A 7,908-nucleotide genomic window follows, 5' to 3' on the forward strand; every position below is an offset into this window, starting at 1 on the left:
TATTTCTTTTATGTTACAGGTAGTTGTACTTTCCCCCCAGGCATACTTTGTTGAAAGACTTTCTTCTGTTGAAGACTCTTAGCATTTTTGTGAAAAATGATTAATTGTATATGTGTGGGTATATATTTAGATTATCTGTTCTGCCTCATGGACCGGACCCATTTCTCTTTCTTGAAGTCAATATCTAGTGATTGGATTAATGTAGCCATAAAAGTTTGTAAATCGGGTGGTGTGATTTTCTAATTTTGCTCTTTCTCAAGATGGTTTTGGCTACCTGTCAGTTTTTGTGTTTTTTAAATGTAATTTATTATCAAATTAGCTAACCAACAGTGTATACAGTGTGCTCTTGGTTTCAGGAGTAGATTCCCATGATTCATCGCTTAATACAACACCCAGTGCTCATCCAAACAAGTGCCCTCCTCAATGCCCATCACCATCTTCCCCCCTTCCCTGCACCTCCCATTAACCCACAGTTTGTTCTTTGTATTTAAGAGTCTCTTATGGTTTATCTCTCTCTCTGACACTGTTTTTTCTCCTTCCCTTCCCCTATTGATCTTCTGTTAAGTTTCTCAAATTCCACATATGAGTGAAAACATATCTGTCTTTCTCTGACTGACTCATTTCACTTAGCATAAATTCCATCCATGTTGTTGCAAATGGCAAGATTTCATTCTTTCTCATTGCCAAATGCTATTCCATTGCATATATAAACTATGTCTTCTTTATCCTTTCATCAACTGATAGACATTTGAGTTTTTTCCATAATTTGGCTATTGTTTAAAGTGCTTTTATAAACATTGGGATAGATGTGCCCCGTAAATCAGCACTCCTGTATCTTTTGGATAAATTTCTAGTAGTGTTATTGCTGGGTCATAGGGTAATTTTATTTTTAATTTTTGAGGAAACTCCACACTGTTTTCCAGAGCAGCCACAACAGTTTGCATTCCCACCAGTGGTGCAAGAGGGTTCCCGTATCTCCACATCCTCCAACATCTGTTGTTTCCTGAGTTTTTATACTTAGCCACTCTGACTGCTGTGAGGTGGTATCTCAATGAGGTTTTGATTTGTATTTCCCTGCTGATGAGTGACTTTGAGCATCTTTTCTTGTGTCTGTTGGCCATTTCGATGTCTTCTTTGGAAAAGTGTCTATTCATGTCTTCTGTCCATTTGTCTCTGGATTATTTTTTTTTCAGGTGTGGAGTTTAGTAAGTTATAGATTTTGGATACTAACCCTTTATCCAATATGTCTATTGTAGATATCTTCTCCCATTCTACTGGTTGCCTTTAGATTTGTTGATTTTTCATTTGCAGTGCAGAAACTTTTTATCTTGAGGTTCCAATAGTTCATTTTTGCTTTTATTTCCCTTGCCTTCGGAGACAAGTTGGGTAAGAAGTTGCTGCGGCTGAGGTCAAAGAGCTTGTTGCCTGTATTCACCTCTATGGTTTTGATGGTTTCTCACATTTAGGCCTCTCATCCATTTTGAGTTTATTTTTGTGTATGGTGTAAGTAAGTGGTCCAAGTTGATTTTTCTGCATGTTGCTGTCCAGTTCTCCCAGCACCATTTGCTAAAGAGACTGTCTGTTTTCCATTGGATACTCTTTCCTTCTTCGTCAAAGATTAGTTGGCCATACATTTTGGGTATAATTCTGGGTTCTCTATTCTATTCCATTGGTCTATGTGTCTGTTTTTGTGTCAGTATCATACTGTCTCTATGATTACAGCTTTGTAATAGAGGCTAAACTCGGGGACTGTGATGCCTCCTGCTTTGGTTTTCTTTTTCAACATTACTTTGGCTATTCAGGGTCTTTTGTGGTTCCATACAAATTGTGGGATTGTTTGTTCTAGCTTTGAGAAGAATGCCGCTGCAATTTTGATTGGGATTGCATTGAATGTGTAGATTTCTTTGGGTAGTATTGACATTTTAACAATATTTTTCTTTCACTCCATGAGCATGGAATGTTTTTCCATTTCTTTGTGTCTTCTTCAATTACTTTGATAAGCCTTCTATAGTTTTCAGCATACAGATCTTTTTCATCTTTGGTTAGGTTTATTCCTAGGTATTTTATGGTTCTTAGTGCCATTGTAAATGGGATCAATTTCTTGATTTATCTTTCTGTTGCTTCATTATTGGTTTATAGAAATGCAACCTATTTCTGTACATTGATTTTGTATCCTGTGACTTTGCTGAATTCCTGTAGCAGTTCTAGCAGTTTTTGGTGGAGTCTTTCTGATTTTACATGTAGAATATCATGTTGTCTGCAAAGAGTGAAAGTTTGACTTCTTTGCCAATTTGGATGTGTTTATTTCATTTTGTTGTCTGATTGCTGAGGTTGGGACTTCCAACACTATGTTAAACAACAGTGGTGAGAGTGGACATCCCTGTCGTATTCCTGATCTCAGAGGTTTTGCCCATTGAAGCTGATATTAGCTGTGGGTTTTCATATATGGCTTTTATGATGTTAAGGTATGTTCCTTCTATCATGACTTTCTTGAGTTTTTTTTTTTTTAAGAAAGGATGCTGTATTTTGTCAAATGCTTTTTCTGCATCTATTGACAGAATGATTTGGTTCTGTTCCTTTCTTCTATTAATGTGACATATCACACTGATTGATTTGTGAATATTGAACCAGCCCTGCAGCCCAGGAATGAATCCCTCTTGATTGTGGTGAATAATTCTTTGGATATACTGTTTAATTTGATTTGCTAGTATCTTGCTGAAAATTTTTTCATCCATGTTCATCAGGGATATTGGCCTGTAATTCTCCTTTTTAGTGGGGTCTCTGGGATGGGAATCAAGTAATGCTGGCTTCATAGAATGAGTATGGAAACTTTCCTTCATTTGTCTATTTTTTAGAACACCTTGAGAAGTATAGGTATTAACTTTGCTTTAAATGTCTTGTAGAATTCCCCTGGGAAGCCATCTGGCCCGGAACTCTTAATTGTTGGGAGATTTTTGATAACTGACTCAATTTCCTTGCTGTTTATGGGTCTGTTCAAATTTTCTATTTCTTCCCATTTGAGTTTTGTTAGTGTATGCATACCTAGGAATTTGTCCATTTCCTCCAGGTTGTCCAGTTTGTTGGCATATAATTTTTCAAAGTATTCTCTAATAATTGTTTGTATTTCTGTGGTGTTGGTTGTGATCTCTCCTCTTTCATTCATGGTTTTATAAATTTGGGTTCTTTCTCTTTTTGAGAAGTCTGGCTAGTGGCTTATCAATTGTGTTTATTCTTTCAAATTACCAGCCCTTAGATTCACCAATCTGTTCTACTGGTTTTTGTTTTTTTTAATTCTATATTGTGTACTTCTGCTCTAATCTTTATATTTCTCTTCTTCTGATGATTTTGGGGTTTCTTGCTGTTCTGCTTCTAGTTCCTCTAGGTATGATGTTAGGTTCTGTATTTGGGATTTTTCTTATTTCTTGAGATAGGCCTGGATTGCAATGTATTTTCCTCTTAGGACTGCCTTTGCTGCAACTCAAAGGGTTTAGACTGTCATATTTTCATTCCATTTGCTTCCATATACTTTAAAATTTCTTCTTTAATTGCCTGGTTGACCCGTTCATTCTTTAGTACGATGTTCTTTAACCTCCATGCTTTCAGAGACTTTCAAAACTTTTTCTTGTGGTTGATTTTGTTTCATAGCGTTGTGATCTGAAAATATGCATGGTATGATCTCAATTGTTTTATATTTATTGAGGGCTGTTTTGTGACCCAGTATGTGATTTATCTTGCAGAATGTTCCATGTGCACTCCAGAAGAATGTGTATTCTGTTGCTTTTGGATGAAAAGTTCTGAATATATCTGTCAAACCCATCTGGTCCAGAGTATCATTCAAGGCCATTGTTTCGTTACTTATTTTCTGACTAGATAATCCGTCCATTGCTGTAAGTGGAGGCTAATTCTCCCCTTGTGGTCTAATATTTTCTTATCTCTCTTTTTCTCAGCTTCATCATTTTCCATAATTTTATCTTCTATTTCACTTATTCTCCCCTCTGCTTTCTCTGTCCTTGTTATCACTGTGTCTACTTTATTTTGCACCTCATTACCGCCTTTCTTAATTTGTCATGACTATTTCTTAGTTCCTTGCTCTCTGCAGCAATAGAGTCTCTGTTTTCTTCTATGCTTTTTTCAAGCCCAGCTTATGGACTGTTACTCTAAATTCTTGATCAGATATATTGTGTATATATGTTTTGAGGAGTTCTCTAGTTGTCATTTATTCCTGGAATTTCTTTTGAAGAGAATTCTTCTATTTCATCATTTTGGCTAGTTTTCTGTCCTTTATGTGTTTTAATAGCTTGTTATGTGTCCTGCACCTGCAAGCACTACCAGCTTAAAAAAGAATTCATACACTCTCCAGGGCTTGGCCCTTCAGAAGGTGTGTTTGGTGTGTGTGTTGTGTGCACTCTGTTGTTATGACTCTAGTTGCTTTATCTCCCTACTTGTAGTGGTGGTTTGGACCTTCCACCAGGGGTGCTTTGATTTGTTCATGGAAATAACCCTGGAAAAAATTTTAAAAGGGGGGGTGGTAGAAGAAGCCTTATCCCATACAAAGAGTGAAGTGACAGGTGTGGAGGAAAGGAATAAAAAAAAATGACCAGGTAGTGGATCAGAGAAACTATATGGGTTAATAAGAAAGAATAAGAGGAAGAAATAGAAGAAAAAACCCCAATATATATATATATATATTATATTATATTATATTATATTATATCGTATATATATTTATAGTTATATAATATAGTTTTATATATTTTATGTAATATATATTATATATTGTATATAATATATAATATACAATATATACATAATAAGAATTCACCAAGCATTAAATCTGAAAATGGAAAACCAGTAGACTAATATCTGATGGTGTCTTGGAATCGGTGGCTGTGCTGGTCTGGAGGAGGGGCCGTCTGGTTTGGTCAGGGTCAATATTGCTCTGTAGACATGCTGTACCAGGCATGGAGGGCCATGGTTTGGTGTAGGCAGGTCCCGCCTCCACTGTGGAAGCACTGTCCATTCCCTGAAGCCCCACCTTGTTGGTTTTGAGGAGAAAAATGGCAACACCTTGGTCTCTCCTCCCTGGACTGGGTGACCAAAACAACTCTATTCTAGCCATCCTCATAGTGCCACGTGGGCATGAGTGGGTCTGTTTGTCCTGCTCCACAGTCTCCTGCACCTCCCAGGTGCTCAGCTGGGATTCAAACCAGCCCCGGATTTAAAGGATGCCTCTCTGCTGGCCCTGGGTCTGGGGTAGTGCCACTCCACCCAGTCAGCTGACAAAGGCCTCTGGCTGGCCTGTAGGGTCTTTTATCCTTGGAGCGTCTTTATACCTTCTTACTGGAGCACTCAGTGGAGGGGACTGCTCTCTCTGATTTCACCTCTGAGCTTGCTACTGAGCCTGTGGTTGACTCCCTTCCTCCCTGCATGCATGTACAGGGTGGCAGGCCCCAGTCTGGATAAAGACCTACCCTGGATCTTGTTAAAAATTGGTTCTTTCTCGTTTTTTTCATTCCCAGTCCGTGGTTTTTCTTTTATCCAAATACAATCCTACACTCCCACAGACTCTCTTTCTCTTCCTTTTGTCTCTCCACAGAAGAGGATTCCTCCCCTCCATGCCTACGCCACCTGCTTTATCTCTCCCAATTCACAATCATGCAACTATGACCTGCCAAGTTGTCCCCATGAGCCCCTGGAGAGGTTTCTGTCACTCTGTAGCCTGGATACCTGGAATTCTAAGTCTTCTGGCTTCAATATTGCTGTGTTTGAGGGAGGAGGGAACTTCAGGTCCTCCTGCTTCTCTGCCATGTTGACTCCTCCCCATTTACTTTCTTCTACCTGTCAGTTTTTAGTTTGTCATGTACATTTTGGAAACTGTGAATTAAAAAAAAATCCTACAGAAAAGTTGATTGGGATTGAATTGAAGATACAGATAGATTCATACCTTTTGGTTATTGGTTTTTCTAAAACATGAACATAATATACCTACATTTATTTATGGTGATTTGATTTCTGTTATCAATGTTTTGTTGCCTTCACTGTAGAGTTTGGGCACATATTTGGATAAATTTATCCATAAATAAATGCTTATTTTTCATAAATGCGTTCATTTTCCAGTTGATCATTGCTGACATGTGGATATAATAATTGATCTTCCTATATTTGACTTTCGGTCTTATGACGTTACTTGAAGTTATTTATTTTTTCTTGTAAACTTTTTTCGTGTGCATGGGTGCATATGGTTATATATGTGTGCCATCATGTTATCTACAAGGAAAGTCAGTTTGCTTCATTATTTCTGAGCTTTTTATATGTCTCTTCCTGTCTTTTGAACTGGTTAGAACCTTTTTCTTGTCTTTTGAACTGGTTAGAACCTTTATAAAGATTACATAGAGGTGATAAAAGCAGAGATCTTTACCAAATTCTGATCCCTGATATTAGGGGAAAGCATTCAGGGCTTCTCCACTGTATATATTATTAGTTGTAACATTTGATAGATGCTATTTAGCAGATGAAGAAATTTCTTCTATTCCTAGTTTACTGAGAGTTATTTTCTTCTTCTCTCTCTTTTTAACATGACAATGTTTTGATTCTTTTTTTTTTTTAAATTTTTAACGTTTTATTTATTTTTGAGACAGGGAGAGACAGAGCATGAACAGGGGAGGGTCAGGGAGAGGCAGACACAGAATCTGAAACAGGCTCCAGGCTCTGAGCTGTCAGCACAGAGCCCGACATGGGGCTCGAACTCACGGACCGCGAGATCATGCCCTGAGCCGAAGTCAGCCGCTTAACCGACTGAGCCACCCAGGCGCCCCTGTTTTGATTCTTTAAAATAATTTACGTGTACCAATTGAGAAGATTACATGTGTTTTCTCATTTATTCTTTTGAATTGTTGGATTACACTAGTTGACATTCAAATGTTACTGCACCTTGCATTCCTTGGATACACTCTACCTGCTGTTTGTTCTTTTGTCTATATTTTGTTAAAGCTATTTGTTTTGTCTACCTAGTGTGTGACTATAAGAGGCTGTATTCATGAGACTATTGGTATGTGATTTTATGTATTTTAGTCTTTTTGTCAGGTTTGGGATCAACGTTATGGTAGCCTCATGAAAACAACCTGGGAAGTTTCTCCTTTCACATTTTCTAGGAGGGGTGTTTGTTTGTTTCTAAATACAGAACTAGTATAAATTCTTCCCTGGGTGCTTGTTGAAAGGTACTAGGGACGACTTCTGAAGCTGGAGGTTTTCCTTGTGAGAGGTTCCTAATTACAAATTCCGTTTCTGGAGTAAGATGTGGTGCACTAGCAGTTGTGTCAGCAGGTCTTGCTGTCCCCACTGTGGTAGCTTCCCAGAAGCTCCTTCTCTCCCTCTCTCCACTGGTAGCCTCCCAGTCAGTTCCATAAGCCCCAGTGAGTTCTTTCCTGCCTGTGGGTAGCTTCCCGTAGCAGTTCAGCATGTCTCTGCTATGCAGTGGGCCACGTCCATATTTTCTCCACCAAGATGTGAATTCTAAACCTCAGAATCCGTCTTCTGAATTTGGGACTCAGCTCCAGTTCCAGCAGTGGTGGCTGCTCTCTGTATCTGCTATTTCTGAATTTCCATTGAGTTCTTTTTTATATATTCCAAATGTTGCATATCTTTACATGTTCTATTTCTATATGTTCTTCACATAATAACAGGTCAACGTTTCTTTTTTTTTTTTAATTTTTTTTTTCAACGTTTATTTACTTTTGGGACAGAGAGAGACAGAGCATGAACGGGGGAGGGGCAGAGAGAGAGGGAGACACAGAATCGGAAACAGGCTCCAGGCTCTGAGCCATCAGCCCAGAGCCTGACGTGGGGCTCGAACTCCCGGACCGCGAGATCGTGACCTGGCTGAAGTCGGACGCTTAACCGACTGCGCCA

This window comes from Felis catus, chromosome B4 (assembly GCF_018350175.1).
Source record: "Felis catus isolate Fca126 chromosome B4, F.catus_Fca126_mat1.0, whole genome shotgun sequence".
Lineage (NCBI taxonomy): Eukaryota > Metazoa > Chordata > Mammalia > Carnivora > Felidae > Felis > Felis catus.